General features: G+C 46.8%; 1 protein-coding gene across 14 annotated transcripts in view; it reads left to right on the top strand.

Annotated features, from left to right (window-relative positions):
* The window catches only part of DAB1 (DAB adaptor protein 1), a 587,491-nt gene that overhangs the window by 274,506 nt on the left and 293,220 nt on the right, over positions 1-19,765 (top strand). Inside the window, exon 4 of one of the 14 annotated variants that reach the window (XM_083157601.1) lies at positions 7,855-7,988. The exons of the other annotated variants lie outside the window; for them this stretch is intronic. The gene's annotated coding sequence lies outside the window, so the exon portion shown is untranslated. The remainder of the gene's footprint in view (positions 1-7,854; positions 7,989-19,765) is intronic. 14 annotated transcript variants of the gene reach the window in all.

Here is a 19,765-nt window from a genome sequence, read left to right as displayed (position 1 = left end):
ATAAACATCTTTATTACCGTTTCAAAGCATTAATCATTAAATGCAAACTGCGGAGGTAGGGGGATGGGCCTGGCCGCCGGACTAGGTCAGTAGACGGATTAACGCAGGAACACGAACAAGTAAAACGTACCCTGCGATAATCTCTTATGAGTATTCCGGTTGGGAAAACAATGGTTGCGTGTTTGTCGTCGTCTGTTTCTATTTATACAGTGACTCCCTTTCATTAGCACATGGCGCATCATCTCTACACAAATGTAATCTGGTCTGCCGCGTCGCCCATCTGCCACCATATCTGACCTCTGGGGTAGCTGTCTACCCAAGCACTGCGCGCTCTCTGTGATGCCCGCTGAGCAGCGGAGCAGAAAATGCCAGAGAACTTTAAACTTTGCTGCTCTTCTATAAATAGCCGCTGCTCGCTAAATGCCAGGCATTGTGAGGGCTAAGTTGCGATTGGGGATTTCACAAGCTCAGTGTTTCGGGTCATGCGGGTTGGAATACGGTCTCTGCAATCCTGTTCATCATGGTCTGAGAAACAACGTTAATAGTACAAGTCAACAGCAGAGCTCGTCTGTTCTATCAAGGGAGAACCGCAACCTCCAAATCCATTTCAAATACAACCGCAGCTCCTGAAAGTGGTTGTCTGCCTCTGGGTTACTGATGATAGGTCCTCATATAACCTTTACTATGCAGGGGGCTGATTGAGACCAGATCGCTCATCTGCAAATCTGCAGATGACTGCGGGTAGAAAAGCGCCACCCAGACAGAAAAAAAACCCCACCCCATGCAAATCCTCCAGTGCATTGCGGATCCATCGCTATTTGCTGTTCTCTGCAAATCCATCCACAATCGCTGGGGGATTGCGATTTGATCCATACAGTAAGCTATTGTTGTCGCAATTTTGGCTCGTGCGTGCTCTATATGATCCGTAATCGACAGGATTGCGAATTCGCACATCAACGATCTACTGTGAATAACCCCCCTAATACAGATCCTGGCCCTTATTCAGATCTGATTGTAGTACAAATTTGTTTGGAAAATGGGCAAAACCATGTGAGCTGCAGGTGGGGCAGATGTAACATGTGCAGAGAGAGCTAGATTTGGGTGGGGTGTGTTGAAACTGAAATCTAAATTGCAGTGTAATAATAAAGCAGCCAGTATTTACCCTGCACAGAAACAAAATAACTCCAACAAATCTAACTCTCTCTGCACATGTTACATCTGCCCCACCTGCAGTGCACATGGTTTTGCCCATTTTCCAAACAAATTTGGGTACTTATGTATTATCTGGGCTCCCATGTTAAATGCACCCCATTTTTTCATACCCCTACTATCCAACTACGCATGGAGTTGATTTTATATAGTGTGGCGAGCGCAGCGAGCCACCGTGCCCGAAGCATGGTGAGCGCAGCGAGTCCCGCGAGGGGACATGGTCTCATAAGAAAAACGGGAGCCCAGATATTACATAAGTACCCAAATTTGTACTTCGATCAGATCTGAATAAAGGCCCCTGTCTGAGGCTCATGTTGCAGAGTACAGGCATTGTGTGATAGGGTCGGGAATAGGTGCTTATTAGGACTTCGGCTTTTTGACACCTCTAACTTGTCAGTTGCAGCAGCCTCTGGGTGGTAGTTACACAGAGCATAAGTAGTTTCCTGTACCTGAACGATGTTTTGGGGTTGGGACACTGTGATGGCCACACCCCCACAGTTGCTCTGATGGCCACACCCCCACAGTTGCCCTGATGGGCACACCCCCAGGATCTGCCCTTGGTTATGACAATGAAGACCTGTCATAAAACAAGCGTATAAGTACAGATTTTGCATATGTGCCCCAGTGCCAAAAATACACAAAGTAAATTTGTTCATTGGCCTAATTGTATTTACATTTGTTTTCAGCAATTTATTAAAAAAAGCACAGCAATTTTGGGCTATTATCCATAGTGACTGTGCCAGCTATTGTGTAAGGACATGGCTGAAAAGCACAGGAGGAAGTGATAAAGTTATTGTGTTTAACAAACAATTGAAGGACGCGTTGTACAATATATTACTTTACAGTCACCAGGCAATGGAAAAATGAATGCAGTATATTGTAGTGTGGTATATTAGGTCGACACCAAAGTTCGACATGCACATGTTAGACACTGGGAAAAAGGTCGACAAAGAAAAAATGTTCGACACATGAAAAGTCGTCATGGATTTTTTTTTTTTTGTGTCAATGTCGACACCGGAGCACTTGGACCCCCAATTAGTAACCGCAACACTTTGCTATCCACAATCATAGTCCACATGGATTTTTAAAGTATGAAAAAGTACAAAAATAAAAATATTCTTAAAAAAAAACTTGCGTCAACCTTTTCATGTATTGTTTGACGCCCAAGTTCGGCGGCTCTGTGGGATGCCGGCTGAACTTGGGTGTTTTTTTTTTTTTTATCAAAGTGGCAATCACTTACGATGCATGCTTCAGACATCCAATCCATTCATTTGGAGCTAATGACATACCGTATGAGGCATGAGGTGCTGTGCTCATCATGCCTCAGTTATGTTGAATGGCTAGGATGAATACTGGCCAATCCCGTATTTTATATATGCTGGCTCTGGCAGCTGGTGATAAGGATAGCCATTGACCATCGATGATTTGTGGCCGATGTACAATAGTTTTGTAGTTTTGCTATCGAAGCAGATGGTTTCCCACTATTGATGTCAAGCTTAAACAATTAGTTCCATTTTTCTTTTTTTCCCCTTTTCCCCCAAAGGGCCGGGATCGAGCATAGCTCCACCCCTGACACCCATGAAGCCCCGCCTTGTGTTTTGATTGGCCCACAGGCCAATCAGTCAAAGAAAATGGTTGACCATTGATTTGTAAAAAACATCGATGGTCATCCATTGCATAGTATGACACGATCGATGGCCAGTTACAATATTGCCATTGATGGCAACGATGGCCATCCCTAGCCACTTTCGAGATCTCTTATTTCATAAATATAAATGAACATAAAATGAACGGAGCTGATACAGGAAGGAAGTGGGAGGAGCCAGTCACAACCGCTCAGGCAAAGTGGCAGTTTATTGGTATCTGTCCATCTTGCATGAAGGGGACTTAGTATAGGAATGAAAGCAAATTTTTTTGCATTAGCGTATTCCCCGTCCTCTTTACACCTAGTTACCATACAGAGTGTCACCTTGGAACAATTCCTCTTCGTGCTGGTGTTTGTTTGCTGGAATGATAAAGAAGAACAATGTTTAATAATCCCGGGAGAACAGTGGAGTTCTGCAAAGTGCATTGTGGGACTCATGAATAATGATTGTAAGTGGCGCTAGGCTGACATCTTGTCAGTGATAACATCAAAAGTTGGGAAATGACAGGCAGAACCCGGCTCCTTGCTCTTCCTCTCCGTAATTGAGCGCCTCGTCTCCGAGGTCTCTCTGCGTTCCTGGATTCCTCTCCTGCCCTGTCGCCATTTGCACATCAAGCCCTGCAGAATCTCTTAGTATTCTCTGGCTGCGCGCAGGTGACAGAGGTCAAAGTGATTCAGGGAACTTGTAAAAGCGCGGACGAGGGAACGACATGTTGCTTATTGTGCTTTACCGCAGGAGGGAGAAACAAAACGCGTCGCTTATCTTTCATGGTAAAAATTGAGCTTCTGTGCTCCTAGCAACAAGACGGCAACTGAATTCAGCAGCCGGCAGCTCCGGCGTTAACCCTTATTGTGAAAGGAGGTGCTAATGTCCAGATAGGGTCCTATTCAGGCCACGAAATTGAACGGCCAGTGCAGACGTGTCCAAAATATGTCCAAAACCCATGTCAAAGGCTCACCGTCGAATCATTATTACACTGGGCACAACGCATCGCAGCCGCCGCGTAACCCGGACTTACTCGGCGGCTGCGATGGATAAAGGCATACGCGGGCTGGAGCTGACGTCACACACCCTCCCCTAAAACGCTCAGGCAGGCCTGTGTTTTCCTGGACACTCCCAGCATTTTCCTAGCCACGCCCACTAAATGGCAGGTTACCACCCCCAGGCGGCAAATTCCTGTCAGTTACATTGCGAACGATGTGCAAATAGAAACGGTATAAGGATTTTATCTCGGGACGGCGTCGCGCATGCGTACTACGGGCCATACACATGCGCAGTGTATCGATAATCGTGCAAATTCATGTGACGCCAAGGATTACATATGATTAATTGTATGCGGTGCTTTTGCATATGATGTATCGTGTGCGATGCCATTCATTGCCCAATGCGATGTATTCTTCTTGCAGCCATGACCATCTTGGAAGTAAATGACGTACGATATGACTCTTTAGCAGGATTTATCGACCCGATGGTTCGAAATCCAGTGAAAATGGGCCATATAGTACTAGCCCAGCATCGGTCACTTACCAAGTGAAAAGCAGCCGATAGCCACGCCCCCGCTTTTCAATACCAGTAATCTCAGTTTGGTATAGTGAGGGGGCGGGGCCTGATTCTGGCTGCTCCCTCCCCAGAGGAAGCAGCAAGAAGGTCAGAGAGTATGACCTTAACGTAAGATATTATTGGTGTTCTTGTTCATGCAGCAATCCTCAATAACGATCCTGCACAAAATATAAACCTGTGAAGAACAGATGGCAGAATACATTATCAGTAGATTATGTGCTTCCACATTTGGCATACGTACCTTAATCATGCTCATGTGTGTTTGCACAGGTGTGTGTGTGAGCAGGTGTGTGTGTGTGTATCCCACATTCAAGGATTATTCCCAAACAATTGTCATTGTAGAACAATTTTCAACGCTAACACATCCCCTCGCTTGGCTTAATCAGAGGTGGATGCAAAAGCCAAAAGTGGCCAACTGGAGAAAGCAGGATAAGATATCCCCAGTCTGTATCAGTCATCAATCTGCCTCCCACAATGCAAGTAAGAGGGACGAGTGCGTCAGGAATGTGACAGGAGGCGTGGCTTCACTCGGAGTATAAAAGATGTTCAAAACTCAGTATACAACTAATACACATAGCCCTTCCCACACTAATAATGTGCTTCATTATTTAGGGAGTGTTCAGGGCACTGTAATCCTGCTATGGATCTGTTATGGTCCGTAGGTGTGTGCCAGCTGTGCCATACTGCTGGCACACACCTATCTGCAGAGCAGGGAAGTGCCGGACAGGAGAGCGGCCACCCATTCTGTGTTTTTTGTTTAATCCCCATGCCCTCCGCCTGCAGCTCCCCGGGAGTTACATGCAATGAATTGCATGCAATTTCTTGCCTGTAAAAAATGGCACATCAAGTGCCAAGTCGTTTGTGATCCTCCCCGGGGGGGCTTACCCTGCTGCTTGCCACTGTCGGGTCTGTCCCTCCCCCTGGCTGGCTCCTGCTAATGAAAATGACCCTCACAAAATGGCTGCCCCTAACAGCCTCCTCAAAAAGTGTCTGCTGTAAGAGGGCGGACATTTTGTGTGGGCTATTTTTCATTAGCAGGAGCCAGGAGGAGTGCTGGGACCACAGACAAGTAGGCCGGCGGCCACCCCCTGTTCGCCACCTTTTCTCCCACCTGCCTGTCCCTGGTCTACTCAGCAGGGCAGTGGGGAATAGATGCTGTGTGCATGTGCCAGGGTGGCTGGGGGCGTGGCCAGAAGGTCACAGAGCTGGGAGGCATGGCCTTGTAGGAGTGCCACGATCATAGGCCACACCTCTTAATCTCCATACGTCTAATTCTGGGAGCTATTCATATTGATAAGAATTTGAATAGAATAATATGGTAGAATGTAATTTCCTCTGCGCCGTTTGATTAAGCGATGAAGAGGCGACGTCAGCCCCCTTTGCTCTTTGGGAATGAGATGTGCGCACACGCTGTACTACAGACGGCAGCACGCAGCTATTTGTCAGATAATACCATCCGATTCCACAGTAGCCAGTATTTACTTACACAAAGTCATTAAGGTGCAAGACACATCAAACACTGGTGATTGAATAGGAATATGCTTCATATACTGTATATGGAGAGGCCGTGTCTCATTTTTTCATTCCATCAGCTGCGCTGCTTAAGCCAGATAGTATTTAAAGCAAATAAAATAAAGCAGAGAATAATAAAGTGTAAAATCACAGAGTCCTACATGTTTGTTCTGGATTGTCACCTAGATCTATACAGAATGCTATGATGTTATTCATTCTTAGCTTTGCGTACTGTATAACACCAAGTGTCTTGGATACAGGCCTGCCCTCCGGGGGGTACTGTGGGGTCTGGCATCCCAATCCCAAACAAAAAAGGGGGTCTGAGTGGCCACAGTGTAAATCGGTGCCATCAGCTGATTGCAGCAGGAGCTAGGGATGGCCATCGACCATCCATGATTCAAATGGTTCCCTTCATCGATGTCAAGCATAAACAATTCGTTTTTTTACCCCCAAAGGGGCTGCAACATAGAGCATAGCTCATCCCCAACATCCATGAAGCCCCACCCCCATGTTTTAATTGGCCCACAGGCCAGTCAAAGAAAATGGATGACCATCGATGGATAAAAACATCGATGTCATCCATTGCATAGTATGCCACTATCCATGGCCAGTTGCACTATTGCCATCTCTGACAGCAATTGATGGCAAGGCAATGATGGCCGTCCCTAGTTGGAATATTGTGCGGCAGCCAAGCAGAGACAGCACTGGTGGCATTTTGGTGGCACAGAGCCGGTCAGAACTCGCAGACTCGTTACAAAGAGGTGGCTCCTGATTGGTTGTTGGTCCAAAAACTCTGATTGGCTCGAAGCCAGCTCCATATGTGAAATACTACCGGTGCTGTCTCTGCCTGGCTGCAGTCATTTAGCAACACCAAATTCATCCCGGGCAGGAGGGGCCCTAAATTGTCTATCCCGGTCCGCCCAATTTCTGGGGCAGTCCTACTTGTATGTTCTCAGTAATATTCAGGCAGTTGGCCAGTGTACTGCGCATGTGCGTCTGATTTGCTTGTGGGCATGTGACATGCTGTCAAAATGACGGCTTCTTCAATGTACTTTCATTTTGATCTGTGACAGTTTTTAGTCCACAAACTCTCCATCCTACTCCCAGTCCCTATCTGCTCCTACCTCCAATCTCTGTCTTCACAGCTCCCTCTCTCCAGCAAGTTTGAAACCAATCAATGTCTCTGCAACAATTGCTTTCACTTTCTGTTAATCTAGCACACAAATGAGTCATTTTGTCTGTCAGTGGCAGTGCTTAACCTTGTAGAAGTGAGGAGTAGTTTGCATATATATATATATATATATATATATATATATATATATATATATATATATATTCATATCGAGCCTGCCAATCAACTGTCATGATGAAGTCTAGTAAAACTGGAGAGTGATAAACAACCAGCCAATCAGCTCCTGCCTGACATTTTTCAAACAGTCTGTAATATGGCAGGTAGCAGCTGATTGGCTGGCTGTTTATCACTCTCTATTTTATCACTTTTGAAGCTTAGTGCATCTGACCCACAGTATAATCCGGTAAAAAAAAAAAATCAGTATAGAACGGTTACGAAATGGTCCAATACTGTTGGGATTGAGTAATTTTTCAAAACTGTTTCTTTAAAAAAAATAAGATAAACTAAAATATAATTATAAGAGGAGAACACACACACAAAAAAAAGTTGATTAATCTGGTTTTTGCGTGTCAGTGTTTTAACCCAGAGCGGCAGGAAAAAGAACAGAATAGATTGGCAATCCTAACAGAAGAGTATCTCCGTAAATGAAGTGTCAGGAAGCGATGATTTACTGCGGGAGTAAAAGGGATTTTGTGTCGCCTTCTCTTGGCCCAGCCGCTCTTCCATTGACGGTTCTCATAATAATGTTATATATTAAGTTGGTGTGGAGGTCAATCTCTGGTTTGTGTTTTACAGCTCGGCGCTATGAAATCCTTGTAGGACATGTCTGCGGATTAGATTCAGCGCTCTTAATGAAATGACATCCTGGCTAATATGGTTGCCGCTGTCACATTCACTGGCTGGTAATACACCAAGCGCGACTGGCACCGGTGAGAGTCCTTATGATGTGGGGGGATTTCTCAAAATGAGCAAAACCATGCTTCGCTGCAGGGGGGCAGATGTAACATGTGGCAATGTCATTTATTGAATATCATGCATTTTGCGCTGTTTTATCCACAATCTAGAGTTTATAGAGAATGTTATGGAAGTGAGTGCTAGAAGTCTTATTTGAAGGGTAAACCCGGTACATTGAGGGCAATTAGGATTCCACCATGCTAGTAACACGGGGGTTCTTGTTGCGTTGGACTCTGCAAATTGTCCTGGGCATATGTTTAAACAAACAGCGCAACATTTGCACCTGTATTTCGCATACAGGATTATTCACATTCCAAAAATGAAGGGAGGTGAGTTTGGGGATATTGCGCAGTCCACTCACACAGACGGTGTATGACGGATACAGAGTTATTTTCTAAATGAGTCATGAATTCTCCATAAGGATCACTTGGGCAGATGTATTAAGCCTTAGGGGGAGATTCTCTAAGAATCTCCGCCCCCCCCTTCGCCGCCCATCGCATTTATAATTATCGCATATGTTCTAACATATGCGATAATTATAGCAAAGGACAGCTCTTGCGTTAAAAGTTGTCCTTTGCGGTGAGAGTTGCCGGGTCCCAGCAGGTCCCGGCGGCTCCCCCCTCCCTCACACCTCCGGCGCTGCTGCTGCACCAGGTTCGCCTCCTCCCTGCACCCGGAAGAGGATCAGTGCAGGGAGGAGGTCACAGGTCCGGGCAGCACTACGCTGTGCTGCCCGGACACAGGTGATGGGGGAGGGGGCGATGGGGGGCGGCGGGGGTCCATGCGGGGCGGCGGGGGGTCGGCTGAGGGTTGCGGTAGAAGCCCATTGGCTTCTATGGGGCATCGCCAGATTTTTCTGGCGATGCCCCCCACCGCGGTAACCCGGCGAGGGATGCTTACAGCATCCCAAAATGCGGTAAAAACCCCGATAACGGGGGTTTTACCGCATTTTTAGCTTAGAGAATCTCCCCCTTAGAGAGATAAATGCAAGGGTGATAAGGAGAGATATAAACGTCCAGCCAATCAGCTCCTTAATGACTTTTTCAAACACAGGCTGTAACATGGCAGTTAGCAGGTGATTGGCTGGACGTTTATCACTCCTTATCACACCTGAATTTATCTCTCGTTAACACTTAATACATCTGCCCCATTGATCCTATAGCGCCAGTTTAGAACATACCCCGACAAGTCAGCCCCAGAATGGAACAAACCATGCATGTAATGTAAACGATCCCAACGCAAATGATGCATGTGTTACTTGGAATATCATTTCTATGCTTTGGGTAGGACACCGCGTCGATAAATGCCATGAATCAATTGAATTTAAAAGATCTGAAATAATTATGCAGAAAAGCTTTGATTGGAAGGCTTTATAGCAGGGATTAATGGGGAAGGAAACCTTTGGCATTATTTATCATGATGCGCTGCTCTGTATTGCATATGTAACCCCTATCTGATGTACTGTACAGAAGCCCTGTCTGCCATCATGTGGGTGTCTGGAGGGAATCCTCTGTGGATGACTTGCTCCTTTATTTCAGGCACACATTTCAAAACACTGTCAAGCAGTGTGGGACTGGAGGCGCTTAGGGATATGAGGGGGAGATGGGGGCGGATAGGTGATACTGGGGAGTACAGATGAGGAAGTTGCAAGTGAGATTAAGTTAAAACAGAAAATTGACAGGTGCTGCAGAACGGTGCCCCCTGCCAAAAAATGAGTATTTGGGCAGGGGGCACTGCTGGGAGACTGCAGCTTCTCTGTGTGTGTGTGTGGGGGGGAGCAGTGAGCACTCATTCCTGTAAATGCCGTGATTGGTGGTTCATTGGGTAGGGGGTGGTACTAAATGACATGATTTGTGTCATTTTAGCCCCGCCCCCTCCCCAAAGAGCTGCGGATGCCAGTATTTGACCAGCAGAGGGAGGGGGTGCAGGGGCTCCGCTAAATAATGCGGGAGGCTTGCCCACCCTTCCCGCAATTTTTGGGACCCCCCTGGCCATTCCGGGAGGGTAGGTAAGTGTGCCCCTGCCTTGTGGTGCCCTGTGTTCTAGTATATGTCACACCACCCTAGTTACAGCCCGGTATAATGCTTGTATGTACTTACAGTATATCACATTGACTCGTGTGTGCATGTGTTATGCCTCTTGAATGGCTGTTTTCATAGACCTATCAGGTCAGCCCTGCAGCGCCGCCAATGCCGATATATCAGGCAGATATATTGATACATATGACTGTGAGTACAGATGACCGACCCGTTATGCTGGCCGCAGGAACCGTCTTCAATGACCTCACAACTGGGCGGGCAAATTTAAAATGTACATTTTGGGATGTCTGGCCAAGCATACAGATCATAGCTGCCTACCCTCCTGCATTCTGCAGGAGACTCCCTGAAATAGCAGCCATCTCCCTCTCTCCCTCATTAGTCTAGCAATCTCCCACATGTCACCTAGCCCACATTACACTGTTACACCATAGTTACCTCCCCTCCTGCATTCTGCAGGAGACTCCCTGACATAGCAGCAATCTCCCTCTCTCCCTCATCAGTCTAGCAATCTCCCTCATGTCACCTAGCCCACATTACACTGTTACACCATAGTTGCCTACCCTCCTGCATTCTGCAGGAGACTCCCTGATATAGCAGCAATCTCCCTCTCTCCCTCATTAGTCCAGCAATCTCCCTCATATCACCTAGCCCACATTACATTGTTACATCATAGTTACCTTCCCTCCTGCATTCTGCAGGAGACTCCCTGACATAGCAGCAATCTCCCTCTCTCCCTCATTAGTCTAGCAATCTCCCTCATGTCACCTAGCCCACATTACAGTGTTACATTTTTGGGGAAAAAAGGAATAAGAGACAGATACATTTACATGGAATCATCAGCGCCATTTCCCAGCACTTTACCAAGTATAGTATCTCTTACTAACTGCTTTGGGGCTCGTCTACATTTGGATATAAATCATTTTACAAGATCCCTCTCAGATGTAGCAGTACACAGCCACGCTTCTAGGTGCCACGTTCACAATCTCTTATCACAATCTCTCCATATATGGAACTAGACACGCCCTTTGGGTGGAGCATGACATGCCCCCTTAATGGGACGCTGTGCAAAATTCTACGACCAACTATAATCTCCCTGAAACTAGTTTTCAAAAGTAGGCAAGTATGATACAGATTGGTTGTTTAGCTGTGTACCCAGCCTGACATGTACTTATGCAAAACAGAGGGGGTTTGCAGGTGCACTATGCACTCATTACTGCTAACATACAGTATATTCCTTTAATAATTCATTTATGAGGTTGTTAGCATACATTTGGCCAAAGATATGTACCTGCTTACTGCGTTAAGGTCACCTCTTTAGAGCAGGTCCATAGCACTGTGGGGTTTATGCCAGGGGTGCAGGGCATATTTGAAAAAATGTCAACAAGGTGCTATGGACCTGCTCTAAAGTGGTGACCTTAACGCAGTAAGCAGGTACATATCTTTGGCCAAATGTATGCTAACAACCTCATAAATGAATTATTAAAGGAATATATGTTAGCAGTAATGAGTGCATAGTGCACCTGCAAACCCCCTCTGTTTTGCATATACCTAAAAATTTCAGCAAGGTAGCGCCTCTCATTACAGGGTGTGCAGTCTAGGGCCCCCTCTTCCTTTATGTACTTTGGAGCCAGCACATCGCAAGTGACAGGACAGTAATCTGAGCTCACACATACTGTACCCTGTAACCCATGCAATATGTCGACATAGACAAAAGTTCGACAGGAGCAAAAGGACGACATGGAAACATGAAAAAGTCGACGTGAGTTTTTCACTTTTTATGTCCATATCGACATCTGTCAACATGGACCCCCAATTATTGTAGCCTGTACCCTCACTTTATCCTGGACCTATTACTTGTGTCTACCTTTTGTGTGTTGACCAGTGCCAATGTCGACCTATTGCTTGTATTGACCTTTTGTCACTATTAAACAAGTGCATGTCGACATTTTTTCCACGGTGGCATTGTGCCCGTCGATCATGATTGGCTTGACACTGTTGACCTATCACCCAGATACCCTGCCCTTCTGTAATAGAAAGTTTTTCATGCGGTAGCAACTTGTTTCGTTACTTGTTACAATGTTGTTGCTTTCTTCAAAGTTAACCCTTAATGTTGCCGAGAAACTGAGGAATTTCAATGATAACAGAGGACAAATAAAACCCATAACATCTATGGGTCATTGTCTTGACCAATATTAGGTTGACATGCACTGGGTTGCCCACTGAAGGATTGACACATGAAATAAGTCAACATGGTTTGAAGGTCGACGCAAACATTAGGTCGACAATGGCTATGTCGACAGTCAAAAGGTCGACATGGGATTTTCTACATGATCGATCGACATGGACACCGTCAACATGTACCGCATCCCCTCGCATGGCTCGCTGTGCTCGGCGCGCTATTCCATTCTCCCACCACCCCCTATTGGATGGTAGGGTGTGAAATACTGCCTGTTGGCACATGTCGGCTCCAAGAAAAGTGAAAAACCCATGTCAACCTTTTGACTGTCGACCTAACATTGTCATCCTAATGTTTGTGTCAACCTTTCAACCATGTCGATCTATTTCATGTGAACCTTCAGCAGTCAACCCAATGCATGTCGATATTATATGTGTAGACCCAAGGACCACGTGTATTACTCCCAGGGGGTTTATTAATCTATTTTATTGTTTGTTTATTTATATTTTTTATTGTATTTATTTTATCCATATTATTTAATATATAAATATATATATATATATATATATATATATATATATACACATATATATATATATATATATATACACATATATATATATATATATATACATACACTATAAAATAAGGCTACAACTTTGTAAAAAAGCAACCTCCGCTGCCGAGAACCACAAATATATATTTAGCAATCTCACCCGAGATCTCTACCGTCTGACCAAACAATCAAAAAAAAAATCAATATCCCAGTAATATATCTGTACTTTTTCCAGTCACAGCCAAAGCTGTAGAAGTAATTTAATATTTTCCAACCGGCTATGTATCTACCCCGGACCGCACATGTCACTCTGTGTCTGTATAAACAGCCCGTTTAATTCTATTAATACTTTCTTTTTTATGACGGCAGAACACACATATTATTTGAAATCGCCCCTTAAGTGCGCCATAAAACACTTCTCCTGTATTCCCCGCGATAATAATCCTGACGACATCTAACAAGTTTCGTTTCCTTAATGTGCTTGTCGCGAATTTGCTGAGCGACGCTGAAGGATGATCCCGTGCGGTACTTACATGGAATGATGTGTCTGTATGCCAACCTATATATTCCTAGTAACTGCGCAGATACTGGCAGACATATGGGCCCTTGGCTGAGACAAGAGGATTTAGTCATTGTCAGATGTACGCAGATATCAAATAATTTGTTGTCTTATTATCCTATATCGGGCTTCGCGTGCGGCTTAAACAAATGGCAGCCTGAATCAGTTAGCTATTCATCACGGATTAGCGATTAAATCCTCGCATACTGCAAGTCTAATGCCAAATACAATCCACTAAGCGCAGTTCTTTAACAGCAGAACTCAAAATATTGAAAAGGTCATTTAGTCCGATCTATTTCACGCCCATCGCAGCTTTTAGGCAGGGAAATAAACCTAAAAACAATTCATTAAAGGGAAATTTGAGACAGGGCACAGGTTTTGATTAGCAGCTCTGTGGCCCAGATGGTGTAGTCGTTACTCGATAGTGTGCTACAGTTGCTGGGTTATTCTCATATCTGTATTACTCTATGTTTACATTTATTAGACTTCAGACTCATACCCATTAAGTGTACCTTCCAACAGTCCCGATTTTTTCGGGTCCATCAGATTTTTTGGGGACGGTCCCGTCTCCCGCCTGGGGGTGGCAGTGTTCTGTGGTGGTGGGGCAGTTGGTAGTCTATTCACTGAAGAGAGCGACACGGGGCTTTCCAGCAGCTTTCACCGCACTGACCATGCCCCCATGCAAAAATGGGGCGTGGCCTGGCAGGAACGGTGCAACGATAGGCCATGCTCACAGAGTGCTTTCCATGCCCTCACAATGCCAAAAATAGGGTGTGGTCTCATGCTAATCACTGTGATCATAGGTCACACCCCTAGCCATGAGGTCACACCCCCCTAGCATTTGTCCCTGCTCAGTGGCTGTCCCCCCTCCCCCCCCCCCGGAAAGGCGGACAGCCCTCCCGCGTTGACCTCCATCTCCTGTGATTGCTGCATCTTAGCCCCGCCACCCGCAGTGCAATGCCTGAAATACCGGTATTGCACGGCGGGGGTGGGGCTAAAATTATGCAATCACTCTAGACACGCCCCAAATAGGACAGTCTGCCTGTGGCTCTGCCCCCGAACTGGCCTTTTTTTTTTCTCTCGGCGATGGCCCCACCCCCCAGCTTCACTGAGCTAGCAGCCAAAAAGTCGGTAACGGTGCTGTAACATGTCAGTTAGGAGCTGATTGGCCGGTACTTTACCTTTGGCCGCTAATATCTCTCCACAGCTGCTTAGATGTTGGCTACAATAGATCACATCACAGTGGGCCCATGACCCGTCCTCTGTGACCGGGTTATGACCATCATTGTACTGAATCCTTCTCTCCATCTGCTTACAGAGAATAGATGGAGAAAGAAGACACCAGCAGACATGTCACATGACCCAGGCGTCCTGCTCAAATTGGCTGCAAGGCTTCAAACCTGGAACTTTCTATTTGAACTCATTTTGCAAAACCCTTGTTGCGGCTGCTTGAGCATACGCAGCACATTGCTATGTTATCGGTGTCATCAGCTTGTTTGTGTGTTTGCTTCCTGTTTGTGTGCCCGACTGCAACGCGTGTAGGATTGTTAGGAATCTCGACATCGTTATAAACATGTATCAATAATAATAGGCAGTTGGCAGCCTGCTGGCGTTGGCTGCGATTATCTTTGTATAGCCTCTACAGAAGATCTTATTCTCCTGAAAGTATTCGATCTCCTCAGCATGAGACACACACTTCTTGTTACGTCCCGCACATGTAAATGTTCCCAATATCTGTAATCACTAATAAACAATGCAGCATCGCACGCGTGTAATTATGGGACATCACAAAGTAATTATGGGACATCACCAAAGAGACAGGAAGTAATGCTCAGAAAACACCTTCAACTTGGCTCGGTAAGAATCGCAAATGACTTGCTTGCTGAGCGCTGAAACGCCACCCCACCGAATGCCCCCGCCGAATCCCCTCGGTACCATGTGAGGGAGTGAGTCCGCTAACACATCCCCTCGCATGTATGGGCTAGCAGGAGAAATAATTCAATGGCCACCGTTCCCACCTACCCGCTACAAAAGGTGTGTATCCCGCTAACTTAGGACCTTATTCTGTTTGACTCGCGTCGCTGCGAAATTCGCTCCATCAGAGACACCTATATAGTGAACTGCGGGCGCCCTGTGCAAGGACTGGGCGGGCAGCTGACATCCGGTGATGTCAGCTGCTTACCCCCTGCATGTCCGTCACAGCCTCATTACATATGCTAATGGGGCTGCCCAGCGCCCCCCCCGCCCTTCTCCACCCTGTAACATGCCAGTTAGCAGGTGATTGGCTGGACGTTTATGTCTCCTTATCACCCTTACATTTATCTCTTGTTAAGGCTTAATACATCTACCCCATTGTTAGTTGACTACTGTATGGAAACCATATTGTCAATATACGGGCTGTTGAAATTTGCAGTGACAACGATCCGGCAACGCCGTCAATGCACATGTCAAAATTGGATATATCGACATCAGGGCCGTCTTAACAATCTACTGGGCCCCTGGGCAAAATAATTTTTAGGGCCCCCCTCCACCCACCTATGTGCAGCAGCAGAGGAGGGCTGGGAGTTGTGTGGCGGGGATCCGGGCAGCAGCTGTCAGCGGCATCTGTCTAGGCGACTCATCGGTGGCGGCGGTGATCCAGGCAGCGCGGGGGGGGGAGGGCTGGGAGCTTGATGTAGCGGTATGTGGTGGGGATCCAGGCAGCAGCTGTCAGCGTTGTCCGTCCAGGCAGCTCGCTCAGAACTTGATGTAGCGCTATTTGCTGCCGGGCAGGAAGCGCTGCAGATTTTGAAAAGACTGGCCGGATACTGATTGGCTGAGCGTCCGGCCAATCAACGTCCGGCCAGAATTTTCAGAATCAGCAGCGCTTCCCGCCCGGCGGCAAATAGCGCTACAGCAAGGTCTGAGTCTCCACTGCCTGTATGGACAACGCTGACAGCTGCTGCCCGGAGCATCCCCGACATATGCCGCCCAGATTGCTACATCAAGATCCCAGCCCCCCGCTGCCTGGATCACCGCCGCCACCGCTGAGTTGCCGCTGACCGCATCCCAGCCGCCCACCGCCATTCCCCAGAGCAGTGCCGTCTTACCCAGTGGGCTGGGCCCCTACAATCCTTGGGCCCCTGGGCAACTGCCCATTCAGCCCAATGGGAAAGACGGCCCTGATCGACATTGTGAGTGCCAACTTTTTGTACCTCACCTGAAGTAGCAGAAGAAATGTCAGACTGATAATCGGAAATTTGTGCACATGGCTTTGGAGAAATGCCATGCAGTGGGTCACATCCAATCATCTCATTCAAGTGTTTTTTTTTAACGATAATCGGCCCTGGGTACCACGCACATGCATACCTCCCAACTGTCACGATTACAGCGGGACCGTCCCGATTTTCGGGTCCTGTCCCACCCGCGGCCGGCATAGTCCCGCTGCGGGGGGTGGCAGTTGGGAGACCCCCCAATCTATCCCATGCGCACAGCGTCTATTCTCGTATGAAAATGAGGTTGCGGCTAATTAGCATAAGCCGCACCCTCATTTGCATACCTCCCAACACAGAAGTTGGGAGGTATGCACATGCTCGTACGTACTTTGTGCTAACTGCAGAAAAGTTGTGACTCAACTTCTGGGCCCCTGTTGCCATGGAGACAGCATCGCACTTCCTACTACATGATATGAAATGTATTTGAGAGAGCGTAAAAATTAGGTTCCCTTTCCTCTAATCCGCTCGCTGTAAATATAACTTTTACCATGGATACGTCTGTTAGTTATATTAATTGGGTCACAATTACAATGTCTTTGCTGGGATATTATTTGTTCCTTATGCCAGCTGACATGGAACCTTGATTGATACCTGTAATGAGATTAATTCCTCCCAGTGTGATCCTTTCTCTTATAGTTAATAGTTTATTAGTGGAATAAAATGGATTTTCAGAAATAAGTGGCGCTTAGAATTTCTTTATAATTCTGTTGGAAGACAACGCCATGATCCGCTAGCGCGGCGGCGGAGATTCTGTCAGCTAATAAGCAGCGTGACTTGTGCGTTGTGTTTCACCCAAATGTATTGTTCCTATGTAATATACATGGGATGCTAATACTATATGTATTATCTCCTGTTGGTACTATTTGTGTGATACTAACAATACACAGTTTTTTTGAGCCGACATGTGCCGACGGGCGGTATTTCATCCACTTCCATCCACTATGGCGTGGCGGGAGAATATAATAGTGTGCCGAGTGCAGCGAGGAGATGCGGTAGAGTCCGACGGTGTCCATGTCGAAATTCGGGCCCAAAACATGAAAAAACTTATTTCCACCTTTTGACTGTCGACCTTCCCATTGTCTACTTAATGCTTGTGTCAAACTTCCATCCCTGTCGACCTATTTCAGGGGTCAACCTTCAGTAGTCAATCGTATGCATGTTGATCTTTATTGAGTCAACCTTATGACCCGTGCAAATACCTTCAATGGGCACCGGAGATTACTAGTCCATTCATTTGTATATTATTAGTATGTGGCAGTGGCTGGTATCAGGAGGCACTGGCTAGTATCAGGAGGCACTGGCTGGTATCAGGAGGCACTGGCTAGTATCAGGAGGCACTGGCTGGTATCAGGAGGCACTGGCTGGTATCAGGAGGCACTGGCTGGTATCAGGGGGCACTGGCTGGTATCAGGAGGCACTCACTGGTATCAGGAGGCACTGGCTGGTATCAGGAGGCCCTCGCTGGTATCAGGGGTTACTGGCTGGTATCAGGAGGCACTGACTGGTATCAGGAGGCACTGGCTGTTATCAGGAGGCACTGGCTGGTATCAGGAGGCACTCGCTGGTATCAGGGGTTACTGGCTGGTATCAGGGGTTACTGGCTGGTATCAGGGGGCACTGGCTGGTATCAGGGGTTACTGGCTGGTATCAGGGGTTACTGGCTGGTATCAGGAGGCACTGGCTGGTATCAGGAGGCACTGACCGGTATCAGGAGGCACTGGCCGGTATCAGGGGGCACTGGATGGTATCAGGGGGCACTGGCTGATATCAGCAGGCACTAGCTGGTATCAGGGGGCACTGGCTGTTATCAGGAGGCACTGGCTGATATTAGGGGGCACTGGCTGGTATCAGAGGGCACTGGCTAGTATCAATGCAATGCACTGAGGGGCCTATTTATCATTCAATATTTTCAGCATATATCCCCAAAACACCCATTTTTGGGTGACAACTGCAAATATTAAAGGCACAATCCTATGGGGAGCGGAGCCGGGTATCCTATCCCAGGAATTGCATTAGCCCCAAAGCCGGCGTCCCCAGTACCTGCTGTTATCGGGTATTAAGCCTCTTATTCCTAATCCCCGATTATCAGGCACCTGGACCAACAATTACACCTGGGACTGGCCCCTAATCGGGTACTGGGAGAAGTGTGTGGTGAAATTAAGCGTTCTGCAGTATACTTTGTGACCGACCAGTGTAAATATCAGCGGACGGAGGGGGAGAGAGAGAATAGGGGGAAGAGGGGGAATGAGTGAAGAGAAGGAGTGGGAAAGAGAGAGATGAGAGGGGATAAATAAGGAGGGGAGAGATTACTTGTGACTGATCTAAAACAACCCCCGAATAACAACCTCTATCACCATCAAACCTAAATCCAGTATACGGGTCTCCGGAGACAATAAATATCTCCCTTTCAGTGAAGAGATTGGCCGGTCTGCCAAACTCTCAGCCTCACACATATACTAAGATCACAGCTTCTCTGACTGTTACACAACAAATTCCAGCTCATAAAATATAAAAATATCTTCTGGCAGCTCTACGGGTAAAACTCCTCTCACTGCTCTGTTGCTGCGGGCACAAAATTATCTATTTTCCTGCCTGGGTCTAATATTCATTTTCTTTAAAAAAAATGAATACCCCACAGCCAATGCCTGACTGCACCAATGTCCTCTCAATCTCATAAAAATGGACGTCACCCCAGGTAACAGATTGTATTTCAACAGTGAATGAAGGACACAAAATACATTTCAGATGATATTATTAAAGTAGTTACTGAACAAACAGAGGTAACAAGTCTACTCTGACAAGTGAACATGTGGTGTGGCCACACCCTCTCCATGATGTACACACATCCCCTGCACAGTTGCCACACCCCCTGTCTCAAGAGGCCCACCTCAGAGGTATGCTTATAGGCATGGGCGGGGCTTCACTCTGTAGGGGAGCTGAGTTGTAACATTTTTTGTCACATCCACCATGGCGCTTGCCTAAAGACCCCTGTACTGTGCCCAGTCCTGGACCCTCTAGGTGCACTAAAACCATGGCGCTCACCTCTGTTATGTCTCTGGCTCCACTGGGGTACATGTGGCCGTGTTGTTATCGCGTGGTGACACTGGTGTATTGTGCTCCAGCTCCATGCAGGACATGAGTAGCATATCGCCATGTGTGTTTGTGCCT

Source organism: Crinia signifera, chromosome 8 (genome assembly GCF_055691185.1).
Source record: "Crinia signifera chromosome 8, ASM5569118v1, whole genome shotgun sequence".
NCBI lineage: Eukaryota > Metazoa > Chordata > Amphibia > Anura > Myobatrachidae > Crinia > Crinia signifera.
This window is presented reverse-complemented; position numbering and strand designations above follow the sequence as displayed.